Genomic DNA, 13,568 nt, shown 5'->3' with positions numbered 1-13,568 from the left:
ATGCTTTGTAAATAGTTTTTACCAATCTTCTCATTCATGGATAAACATGAGGTGAGTATTTTATGGAGAATTGATTCTGCATGTTAGAATCAATGTCTCTTCTCTGCCAACTATAGGCCTCATACAATGCTCCTCTTGATGTATACACATACGCTGGTCCACAAATTATTCAATGCAATGATTGACTTTAATTAATAGACTCTCAATGATCATGGATGCAATTAGTACGGGCATCGTGAAAAAAAAAGGATTTAATACCATAGAGGAACTTCATTATCATACACTGAATTTGAATTAGGCTCATCATGCATTCAATTTAAAATTACATAGTAATTACTTCAGATGTATTCATGGCTTTTGACCTAGTTTCAGTGACAATGGGATGTTTTGTTTTTTTTGTTTTTCCAAATTACGGAGAAACTTATCCCTCTTATACAACTTTGTAAATAAAAATTGTATTCAAATTTGAGGGAGTTTTGTAATATCAGATTACAGTTATTCCGGTGACAAGGTCAGTGCCGTATCTGTTCCTACCGACATGGTGGGTGGCAGGGTTGTAATTGACCGTGATGCCGATAATGATCTGCATCTCTATGGCCCAGCTTCGTGGGGTACAGTAATTATCATTTGGAAAAAGAGGGCACAGGAAAAATCTAGCCGCTGTTTCTCAATGCGACTGTGATAGCATTGCATGGAAATAAATTAATGAAAAAAGCGTGAGCTGCATGTTGCATCTGATATCATAATAAGGTTAGGAGGCGTCAATTCTCGTGGCAAATTGCCAACTCGGAGTACAAATTCGAATAAAAAATCGGGAAGCGAAATTCAGGTCGCTATTTCTAGAACTCGCTTCAGAGACTTGTTCATTCCACGCACCAATTATATTTTGGGTTTAGAATTTCGAAATCTGGGATCGACCAATTATATTTTGGGTTTAGAATTTAAAAAAAACTGATTATGAGAAATTATATAATTTTCTTGTATGTTTTAGTCTTAAAGATGTTGTCTAACTGTTAGGTGAGAAGGTTTGGTTTACATAAATCTCATTATTTTAGTTTTAAAGATGTTAAACTGTTAGGTGGGAAGGTTTGGTTCCCATAGATTTTATGGTCCAATCTTAAGCAGAGCTAAAATATTTTGGAAGTTGAAGGAGGTCAATTGTTTAACCTCTCTTTTTACCATCAAATTTCTAGATAGTTAAATTACTTGATCCTTCCTCTTGTTGTCAAATTCCTAGACCCCTTTCATGACTCAGATTCCTAAATATTTCCTAACTCTACAATTAACATAAAGATATATATTCCCAAGGACGTGGATTGTCAAATTACTAGACCCCTTTCCTTAAATTCCTAAATATTTCCTAAATCTACAATTAACATAAATATATCTAGGCTCAAGAATGTGGTCCAATAGTTTGATAGAGAGATTTGATCTGGACAAAACTATATCTATATATATATGAGCTATTAGAGACAAGATTTTTTCATATAAAAAAAAATTAACATAAACAATTTCTTCCTATAAAAAAATTAACATAAAAACACCCAGCCAAATTTTTTTAGTCACACTAATTTTGTTAATTTTTTCTTTTATGCAAAAAGCCAAAATCTTAGAGTAATTTGAATCCAGATAAATAACATTAACAATGAGGCTACCCATATAAAAATTACTCTAAATTTAATTCCCAAAAATTTTAAACACAATTATCTAATAAAAGTGTATATCATTTAATTCAAGCTTCAATTTCCAGTTAACAAAAATAATGTATATTTTGATAACTCTAAGAGAAAACCATAATTAATAAAAGTGTATATTATTTAATTTATTTAAATGAGTTATATAAAAATAGTAGTTTAGCATTTAATCAAGAATAAGAGCAGAGCTTCCACTATGAAAGATTCGGAGAGCTTTCAAAAAGTGAGCCACAAAGGAAAAGGTGGCAAAAGGGGTCTTAGGCAACATCAAGTCGAAGGGCCTCAAGTTACGCAGAATAGGTTCTAGGTTCTTGAGGAGGAAGAAGAGGCAATAAAAGTAGATCAGGGCACAGAGGTAAATCCAGAGGATAAGGAGGCAGAGGAGGACAAAGACCAACCAAAGAACAACAACATACAGAAAGAGGCTATGATGAGCGATGTAGAACTAGATATGGACCAGGAAATGACCCAGAGTGAAATGGAAATGGAGGATCAAGAGCTGCAGGAGATTTTAGATAGAGAGCACCTAGATTTGGAAGGGTTCTTGAAACAAGGAACTATGGGAGGGTTAGATTCGTTACCTCAAGAAGAGTTCTCTAGAGTACAGCAATTGTACTTATAGAAAAACCAGGCTAGTGGGGTGGAAAGGCTAGGCAACATGGCAAAACATGGAAACGAAGGTGTGAAATCTATAAAAATCACACCAGGATTAGCACCTCGAGGCCCAGGAAAGAAAAGAGGCAGAAAAAAGCAGAATGAGCTGCTGAGGGAGTGTGGAAAGCTAATGATAGATTCAGGTAAGATGAAAGACCTAACTAGTTACTCTTTCACTAATCTTTAATGATGAAGTTTACTTCTTGGAACATTGGGGGTCTAGGTAGTAAGAGGAAGCAAAGATTACTTAGTAAAAAAATGAAACAAGAAGCTCCAGATATTATATTTATCCAGGAAACTAAATGTTCTATACAAAAAATTAAAGAAATTCATAGTTGAGTTTCTAGAAGTCAAGGTAGAAAATACAGAAGGTGGCATTCTTACTCTTTGGAATCCCCTAAAGATTGGTATAATAGATGCTGAAGCTTCCAGAAATTATCTATCATTAGTAATACAACTTGTGGGGGATAGGGAGATCTATTTGGTAACGAATGTTTATGGCCCTCAGAAAATGGATGACAAATTGAGACTCCTTGATTCCCTCATGGATCTCAGAGAGAGATATGCTAGGATCCCATGGATTTTGGGTGGAGACTTCAACATGATCAAATCACTATCGGAGAAAAAGGGAGACACCAGAGCTCTCACCAAAGATGCCTTAGCTTTTCAATCCTTTTTGGACACTATGAAACTGTATGACATTGATACAAGTAATGGTCACTTTACTTGGAACAATAGGAGAGGCGGAGGGTCTCTGGTGGCCTCAAAGTTAGATAGATGCATCATATCAGAGGACCTCATACTCAATGACACTGGAATGGAAGCAAGGATTCTGCCCTTTGGCAGCTCTGATCACTGGCCAATTCAACTAGAGATCAGGGGCATTGGTACTCCTAGGAATAGACCTTTCAGATTTGAGAATATCTAGCTCACCCATCCAGATTTTATCAACAACATTTCAAGTTGGTGGTCTGAAGATCTGCATATTCAGGGTACAAATATGTTCCTTCTTCACAAAAGACTAAAACATATAAAGCTCAAGCTTAAAGAATGGAACAAGAAAGAGTTTGGCAATATTTTTGAAGGGAAAAAAGCTGTTGAAAGAAAACTGCAGATACTCAACCAATCCCTTATCAAGGTTGGCTTTGATAAAATCAGCAATGATAGAGCCACCATTCTTCAGCATGAGTGGGAGAACTTATGCAAACAAGAGGAAATATTCTGGAGACAAAAATCTAGAGTGCAATGGTTAAAGGAAGGGGAAAGAAATACCAGATTTTTCCACAGGTCTACCTTGGAAAACCGGGCTCATAATAGAATTTCCTCGATTAAGGATGAGGAAGGGCAACTAGTCAGTACCCATGAAGAAATTGAAGCTGTTTTAGTTCAACGCTTTAGGGGGATTCAACAGGAAAGCATTCCAAATAGAGAGCCTTTCATCAAGGATATTATAAGACATATACCAAGACTAGTGTCCAGAGAGGATAATCTTAACCCCAACAAGCCAGTAACTGAAGAGGAAATCAGTGAAGTCATTAAGGAAATGTAGAATAGTAAAGCACCGGGTCCTGATGGTTTTAATGTGGATTTTTTTAAAGCTTGCTGGAATATTGTTAAACAAGATATTCTGAATGTGGTTGAAGATTCCAAGGGGAATAGAACTATCCTGAAGGCCCTCGACACCTCCTTCATTTCACTAATCCCTAAACAAGATAATGCTCTTACTCTTGATAAGTTTCAACCCATAGCATTGTGCAATGTGGTTCACAAGATTATATCCAAGGTTGTAGCTAACAGACTCAAACCTCTTCTCCCCACCCTAGTTTCTAGGGAGCAATCTGGCTATGTGGAAGGTAGAAAAATTCTCAACAACATCATTCAAGCACAGGAGGTGGTGCACTCACTCACTAGCAACAGGAAGGCTGGAATGATCATGCAGCTGGACATAGCTAAAGCCTATGATAAGTTGGATTAGACCTATATTAGGAGGGTTCTTCTTGCTTTTGGGTTTGATCATAATTGGGTTAGATGGGTCATGGCTTTGGTAACTTCTTCTAGCTTTTCAATTTTGGTAAATGGCTCTCCTTCTGAGATTTTTAATCCCTCAAGAGGCCTTAGGTAGGGAGATCCACTCTCTCCCTTTCTCTTTATACTCATGATGGAAGGTCTTGGTAGATCGATTAAGCATGCAAAAGCAGAAGGCAAAATCAAGGGTCTTCAACTTTCTGAGAATGGACAGACTTTGACTCATCAACAATTTGTGGATGATACCATGTTGCAGGGAGTTCCTACAGTCAAAGAAGCTTTGGCTTACAAACAACTTCTAAATGAATTTGGATTGGCCACAGGTATGGAGGTTAATCTTTTTAAATCTAAAATCTTTTTCTTTAATATGGATATTGTTATACAAAGGAATATCTCTAGAGTTCTAGGCTTTCAAAGAGATTTTGTTCCTTCGAAATATTTGGGAGTCCACCTTACTGCTAAACCTCTTCATAAGAGTATCTGGGAACCAGTGATTAATAAGATGCAGGATAAAATCAGGAATTGGACCAACAGATCTTTAAACTTGGCAGGCAGGTTGGTGCTTACAAAGGATATTCTACAATCTATCCTAGTTTTTATGCTTTTAGCACTCCCTGTCCCAAAAGGAGTATTACAACAATTCAAAACTATTCAAAGAGACATTCTCTGCGGAAAAGGGGAGAAAAAAAAGAAATGGGCCTTAGTTGCTTGGGAGAAGATATGCAAACCCAAAAATCAAGGAGGTCTGGGTGTGGATGATCCAAAAGTTCTAAGTAGGGCTTTAGGAGCTAAGTTATGGTGAAGATGGGTCAAAGAACCAAAGGCCTAGTGGGCTAGTATCTGGACAAAAAAATATGCCAGTACTTGGGACAATAACAACCATATAAGGATGTCTGGCAATATAAAGGGCTCATATATCTGGAGTAAGGCCTGGGAGAACAGAGGCTTAGTTCAAAAGAATAGCTTCTGGGAAATCAGAGAGGGGGATTTGGCACTTTTTTGGGAAGATAAATGGCAACAAGAACCAATACTACTAAATGAGCAATTTCTGGACCTCAAAAGAGAGACAGATATCAAGGGGTTATCACAAGTCAAATATTTTTGGGACCAAAATAATAATGAAAGTAAATGGAGAAGGTGGAGAAATATGATTTACGGGGAAGATAACCCCTTGAAAACTAAAGCTGAGGCTCTCATGCAGATACTGGAACAAAGGAAGATCTTAGTGACTGGGGGCATGACCAATTGAGGTGGGGCAACAACAATGAGGGTACCTTTAATCTTAAGGAAGCTAAGCGCAAACTCCTCGAGATGGACTCTCTTGCTCTGGATAGAATATGGCAGAATCTGTGGAGGCATCAAGGCTGGATGAAGATTAAACTCTTCATGTGGCTTGTTTATCATAAGAGAATTCTGACTTGGGATAACATAAGAAAAAGGGGTGTGCTGGGGCCTTCTAGATGCCAGCTCTGTGAAGCCCAAGAAGAAATAATGGAACACCTCCTCAATAATTGTATCTTTACCTATAATTTGTGGGAATATTTTGCTAACATCTTCCAAAGGAACGACAGGGACAAAGGATGTATCTTCAGCACCCTAACCAGGTGGAGAAATAACTACTCAGATAGTGAAATTCTTGGTGCTGCATGGGCTCTGACCCCTAGCTTCATTATTTGGAATGTTTGGAAAGAAAGGAATAAGAGAATTTTCAAAAATGAAAAAAGATCCCTTCAGTGTCTTTTGAAGCAGACCTTGACCCAACTTAAAGAGATGGTGGGTACCATAGTGCGCAATACCCCTAAAAATCAACCCTCAGATGCTGACTTGAAGATTCTGGGACCGTTGGGAATGTAGGGGAATTATAGCATCCTCCCGCTGTGGGCTTTCTGAAATTTAACATAGATGGGGCTTCTAAAGGCAACCCGGGCAATGCAGGATTTGGAGGGGTGTTAAGGGATGACACTAGTATCATCCTTTCCATATTCCATGGACATTTAGGCAGAGCTACAAACAACATGGCAGAAGCCATGGCTATGGAGCAGTGCTTAGATCTCTTGGTCCAGGATAACAGGAAAAATGTTATTATTGAAGCTAACTCTGAGATAATTATTAACACAGTAAAAAAAATTAGTTGGGGTTCAGAGCCGGAGAAGGTTTCAAAACACTGGAGGCTGATCCAGGTCTTCCAAAGGATCCAGATCCACCTCAGAGGCCTACGCACAATCAATTTTAACCATGTGCGAAGGCAGGCCAATAAACTTGTTGATCTACTAGCTAATCAAGGTGTGAAATGTACCAGGTATAGGGTTACGATGAGCAGACATAGGTTTCCTCGGGATAACTTCATGAATCAGTGTGACACCCAAGCAGTCAAGGATATGATGGTGCACCACACCAAAACAATGGAAGCTCTATCCAATAATTTGGTTGATTTATGAGGTGCAAGTTTTACCTTTCTCATTTATTCTCATGTTGCCAGGAGGAGTCTGCTACCAGAGTAGTTGTTTGGAGGGAAGGGGTAGTACGATGCTCAGGCTCACTTATGGCGGTAAAAGCGAAAATGGTAGTTGACGGAACCCGGATTCCAACTGCGAAATGATTATTCCTAATTCGTGGTCAAACATTGCAATTCCGCTAGCAGAGTGGTTTCCGGTATATCGGGGGCCTCTCGGGTGGGAAGTGGTTTTCAAAATTTGGGAGCGATCACACTCCTCGGGTGACACGTGGTTGTGGGGCGGTTTTATTCTCCACTCTTCTCGCACGTTAGACAACAACCCTTTTGCTCGGTGCGATATGATCCTCCGCTGTAGGATCAAGTCCAACGGATCTACGGCTGTGATCAAACGAGCTTGTCTGTGGGGCCTCTTGGTTAAAGTGAGGACTTCTAGGCAAAGCAATATTCACCTCCACCGTTGGATCAATTCAGGAGGATCGACGGTCAGGAATTTGTCGCGTTCAATTGTGCCTCCAAACGGTTTTTTGGCGGGAGCCTTGGCTCTGCGAGGTACTCCGCTGCAATGGGTGGGAGCTACGTGTTCTGAAGGCGAAATTTAATAGGTTTTCTTCTCCTTTTTTAGATTGGTCGGGCGGCTTATGTGGCCTTGGAACTTGTTGCAATTTTGGGTGGGAAGTTTTGTGGACTAGGGTCAAATCGTGACCCTAGGTTTTCTAGAAAGTAGTGTTTGCTTAAAATCCATGTTACCATGTGGATGGCTGTATTCTATGTAAATACTTTTATGTTTTAATGATTATGAAGGTACGACTCTTGGTTCAGCAAAAAAAAAAGATATAAAAGACTTAACTAATGATTAATAGTTATAAATTTATATTTCATTTAATATTAAAACTATGTAAATTAATTATGCTAAAATATTTTTAAATTCAACTTATATGCAAATATGTATTATATATTAAAAATAAGAAAATTACTAAATAAATATTCTTATAATAAGAAATAGCATTGTATTATAAAATATAAAGTCATATGTAGGGATAACTTTACCCAAATATTGGAAGAAGTAAAAAAAAATGAACTTTCAAGATAATTAAAAGTTAATAAAAACTTATAGTATCAAAAAAAAAATTGAATTGTTTTTGATAAAACTGAATTAATTTATTCTGTCAAAGATCATAATAAAATACTATTTGAAGAAGTCAAAAAGTTATATTGAATTCAAATTTTGAATTTATCAAAGCATTGTGCCTTGATGCCACCCAATTTGATTGAAAAATTGTTGTCTATACTTTTTTTTTTTTGTAGATATGTCTCTGTACTTTGAATTTTAACCATGTCTATGCTACTCTTCATGAAAAAACTAGCTAAACTTCTCTTTTATTTTAGGTATTAATATTTTTAACAAGTCTTAGTATTTTTCTTTTAATTATCAACCCTATATTTTTGTAAAATTCCTCACCACAAAGAAAATAACTTTTTTAATTTTGTAGTTACAAATATCACTCTATTTAGGTCCTCTATCTTCTCAAATTCAACCCTCAATTTCACATATTCGATAAATTAGAGTTTCTACTTTCAAATTATCATCATTATTAGGAAATTTTGATTTTATCATTAACTATATGTTGTTGGATATTCGTTAATTGTAATCCTTAGATACTATTTGTTCCTTGATCACTTTGACCTTCTAAGCACCCTCTCAACTTGTTTTTCTAGACAGTCGTTTGTATCTATTACTAATCTTACCTCCAATTCTTTAAATATTCTTCGCATTTCTCTAATTCTTCATTCACTAGACACTTACTCTATTGCCTCTTCTTCATGGTGGATTTGTTTTTGACTCACTTAGTAGTCCTTACTCCAATTATCATCCATAGTTCAGATTAAGTAGAACTGATCTCCATTAATCACTATTTCTAATAATGTTTAGTTTGTTGAAACCATCTTCCCTTGGGTCAAATGGAACCCTATTTTAATTTCAAGATGCCTTCCTAAACATAGGAACACAATCCTACATTGATATCACTTGATGTAGTTGGGATCTAGAATGATCTTGGTTGAGTCTAGTCACATTGGCTATTTAATGTTTTGAGACGAGGATGGTCATGGATAGCAGCAAATCCTCCAAATGCTCCAACTTTTATAGTTCTCAGATGCAGCTGAACCCAAGCTCATTGTGTAGATATCATCGTTTTGAATCTAACACAACTTGAACAACTGAAATCTGACTTTTTATGAAGAAGTTATGCAAAGTCAAAATTCAGGTCCAATGTTGGCAAAAAGTCAAAGTCAACTAGTCAAATTCCATAGTCTCAAATGCTCATGAGAATAGTTTCAAGTCAAGGAGATCATTGCGTTGATTTTGATGGTATCAAGGAGATCATTGCACTAATTCCGATGGTATTTTCAGTTTGCAAAATGTCCTCTGTATGACTGAGAAAATGCACTCTGAAGTATACAGAGAAAATGCACTCTGAAGTTTTTCTGATGGTATCAAGGAGATCATTGCGCTAATTCCGATGGTGTTTGCAGTTTGCAAAATGTCCTCCGTATGAAAGAGAAAATGCACTCTGAAGTGTACGGAGAAAATGCACTCTGAAGTTTTTCTCCAACAGGCAAAAAATTCCGATGGTATTTTCAGTTTGCAAAATGTCCTCCCTATGATAGAGAAAATGTACTTTGAAGTGTACGGAGAAAATGCACTCTAAAGTTTTTCTCCAACCGGGGAAAAAGAGGCTAGAGCGGGCCAAGTGGCAATCTCACAGTGGAACACATGGAGGTCAAACTCCAAGGTCGGGCTCGAACCAATGACCTCCAACACCACATTACAAAATTTCACCAATACACCACCGTAATATATTATTAACATTGGTGCAGTTGTATTATTTAAAGTTTATGGTATGGAAATTGAGAGAAAGGGTTGGCGGAGCCTGCCCATTTTGGCGGCCCTGCCAAACCTGAAGGATATGTTAATCGATGTTCTGAACCGATAAATAGGTGCTATACTTAGCATGGAGTTTTTCCGATGACTGAACCAAAGTTCGGACGAGAATTCCAATCGGCGCACAATCAACATGTATATCACCGCCGGTTCAGACTTTGTTACAACGTGCAACTATAATATATTCTAGTTCTAATGTTTAATTGCCATGGGGACTCGCCGGTCATTGGTTATAAAACCATATTCCAAAGTCCAATGTTGAAACGTTGGTCCAATGGTATATACCATATGCCAACATGTTACCGACCCCCGGATATGGCACGGACTTCAATGCCAAAGTTAAAACTTTGGTTATAATGTTTTCCATATTAATTGCCACGGGTTGCAATGTGATATCACCATTGGGGTTTTAAAACTATAGGTTATATATGGTCGAATGCATATTCGCGTGGAGGGATATCATATGTCCACCGATCCATAGTCTATCCACATGCACCAGTTTCAATGTCCGCCAAACTATGGTTTCAACTATATTCTATGTTTGTATTTTGTTAAAACAAATATTTCATATATTTGTAAAATGTTATAACAATTTTCCATAGTTGCCAATTTAAATCTCAGGAGGTCCGCAGGTTTGACCCCGGGAACTACCCATGGGGCTTATAAAAGAATTTACACTGCGCCCTTGGTAGAGAAGCTGTGAAGAGAGCAACACAGATTTCACTTATCGGTGCGTGTAATATTCCTTTTGAGGCATAACTTAGGCCAATATTGGGACTTTTTGAGATCTGTAAGTTGCATTGGGAAGTTGAGATCGAGACCTGTCTTTTGAAAGTAGCTATTGATGCTTACGAGCAGTAAAGAGACATTTTGAAGCCAAGATATTTTTTTTGATCTCGAATTGAGTATGAGGACCGTTGCTTCTTAGTCCTCCTTATAATGGCGCAATCGCCTCTCTATAGAATTGAGTCAATTCAATGGTGAGATTTCTCTCTAGGAGAACGTTTCGTGAAGGGATACATCGCCACTCCATCATCGGCTTGACTCTAAAGAGACAAAGATTGTTGATGCACTCACTTTGTAGCGAGATCAATAAAGTGGCCTAGCCTTTTGGGCAAGGCATAGAGATGTAGCCCAGGAGGGGTGAACTCCGTCATCAACTGGTTGTGTCATTTTTTTATGTCATTTTTATGCTTTGAATATTTTTCATCTTCATTAAAATTCGATTATTCATATGTGAATAAATTATAAACTAAAGACATAACTTTAAAATCTTGCAAAGTGTCAGAGGACGATTACACATTTTCAAATCAAGTTGACGTACTATTTATTACAATATCACAATAAAAGAACATCAACATATACATAAGGAAATCAAATTCTTTATTCAAATCTCATTGTTGAATATTGAATCTTGTTTGGAACTCATGAATTCAAAGAAGTTTCCTTCTCTTATTGGATTATATTAATAAGTTATATCCAAAAATAGAAGTAAAGCTTCTTATTCTCCGAAAAAATCATATTATCATTCTCTTTCATATAAGATTAGACAAGTTGAACAAATAGACCATTCAATGGTTAACTCCTAATCATACTCAACTCCAACCTTTGTATTCTTAATTCATAACTGCTTAAATTTGTTAAGTTTAATATTAATATAATCAAAGACTAAAAGACTTTTTTTGTTTCAATATGTTTGACATAGGATTGATCGACCATGATGTTGCATCCTTAGTCATCATTAGCTTCCCTCAACTATATATTTTGTAACCTACAATATTAACCTACTTTTTCTTTATATGCATCTATCATCTTTTACCGTATGGACTCACTAATGTAAAATGTGAATTGTGACAACACCTTATATTACCTCCTCAATGTAGTGCCACCGAGTCTGTAGACCTATGCTCGCTTCCACTTCAGTCTTTGCATTGTGACATACAATATGTATAGTTATACTACATTCTAGTTTTTCTACATTCATGTAGAGCTATGCTTACTTCACTTTTTCTCCTCCACCTCATTCCTATGCTTAACATTTCTTCCTCCACTCTACATTGTTAGGTGCCCAAAATAACTTCAATTTTTTTAAAGATTTCCATAAATCATTTAAAGACATTAATAGCTTTCAAAATTATTTATCTAATCAATTTATTTATTTGAATACACAAATTATAGATATTTTTCAATACAAATCCTTTTATATTAAAATATATACATATTCTTCTATTTCATTATTTAAAGGTTATATTTGAGCATTTTTCTTATCTCTTGAAAGGTATGCATGTAAATAACATGGTTATTTTCCCTAGTTATTGAATTTCCCAAAAGAAGAAATATTTATATTTTAAACAAAATATACATGTTACCACTTTTAGAAGGTTATGTAAGAACTATTAATTAGTTGTGCTAAAAAAAGACAATCATCAGGTGTTACAATGAAAACAAACTGAAAAGAAAAGATACTCCTTTGACTCCATAATGACTTCATATTTGCATTTTCATTAGAATCAAATAATTGTTGATAGACATGTGTTGCATTATTAACCAAAAAATAGTTCCACGAGAAAGGCTACATACTCATGTCGAAAACTTAAGGTATGGAGTAATCCAAAGTCTCCTATAAACTGAAAGTGTTAGAAAGAGATCCAAATATTCCTTGGGCAACTTATCCTCCAAAGTGTCTAGTTCTTTGAATATCTTCTTAAAGGAAAACCAATCAAAACATTGAATAGATTCCTGGATTATTTCTAGAAGAGATCTAAGGCACAAGGTTTCAATGAAAATTTGGTTGTTATCATATTTAGTATATATTATAGCTAGGGGGGGGGGTAATATGGGGTACAAATGGAGGTACCCGAGGGAACAATGTAATGAAATAATTAGTTAGTTTAGTTAAGGATGATAAATAAATGAGCCATAGTAAATAAATAAAGTGGTTAACCCGCATTATGCAAGGGACCACCAGTAGTTAGGAAATAATGTGGTAAGCCTATGGTATTGGAGGTATGGTTTTGAGAGACCCATGGTATTGTATGTATGAAGCCTATATAGAGGCTAGAGACTCTCCACTAAGATATCTCAAACATTATTTTGGACAGTCAAGCATATGGCTTGAGGAGTGTTCTCCTTCCTTAAGAGGTAATTGTATGGTGTTACCCTACCTAAAGGCTTTTCAAAGATATTAATACAAAACATTTCTATTTTATATCCTTAGATCACTCTTAGAATTTATTTGGCGGTGATTTTAATATTTTTCCAGTTACACTACAAATGGCATCAAAGCTCTTCCTTGGGCAAAGTGGGGAATTTTTTTTCCTTTTTGCATGATTTTTTTCGGAAAATAGGGGCAGTGAGATTGAAGATCATATATGAAAATTTTGGGGCACAATTTTCAAAAAAAAAATTACATATATGATATCCTCTTAAGAAATCAATCAATTTCAAAAAACAAATTGTCTGAATTGAAGTCTGGATGGAGGAGATATCACTGATTTAAAATCATATGTTTTACATAACGTTTTCTGACAGAAAATCATAGACGATGACTATCCACTCAATTTTTTCAGATTTTCATGCATAATTTCAAGAAACTAATTTCATATCTGAGCTCCTCTCGAAAAACCACCCAATTTAAAAAAAAAAATCAGTCGAATCAAAATTCAAGTGAGGGAGATATTGGTGATTTAAAATCAACTCTTATTTTTTTCATAATTTGTTTTATGACCAAATACTTATAGCACATATATGATTTTCTAGAGGGCTCAAATCGTGATTATAAAGACATGGAAATATGCAG

Source organism: Pinus tabuliformis, chromosome 4_1 (assembly GCF_031772625.1).
Source record: "Pinus tabuliformis cultivar Carrire ecotype Pingquan chromosome 4_1, CPIR1, whole genome shotgun sequence".
Classification (NCBI taxonomy): Eukaryota; Viridiplantae; Streptophyta; class Pinopsida; order Pinales; family Pinaceae; genus Pinus; species Pinus tabuliformis.
This window is presented reverse-complemented; position numbering follows the sequence as displayed.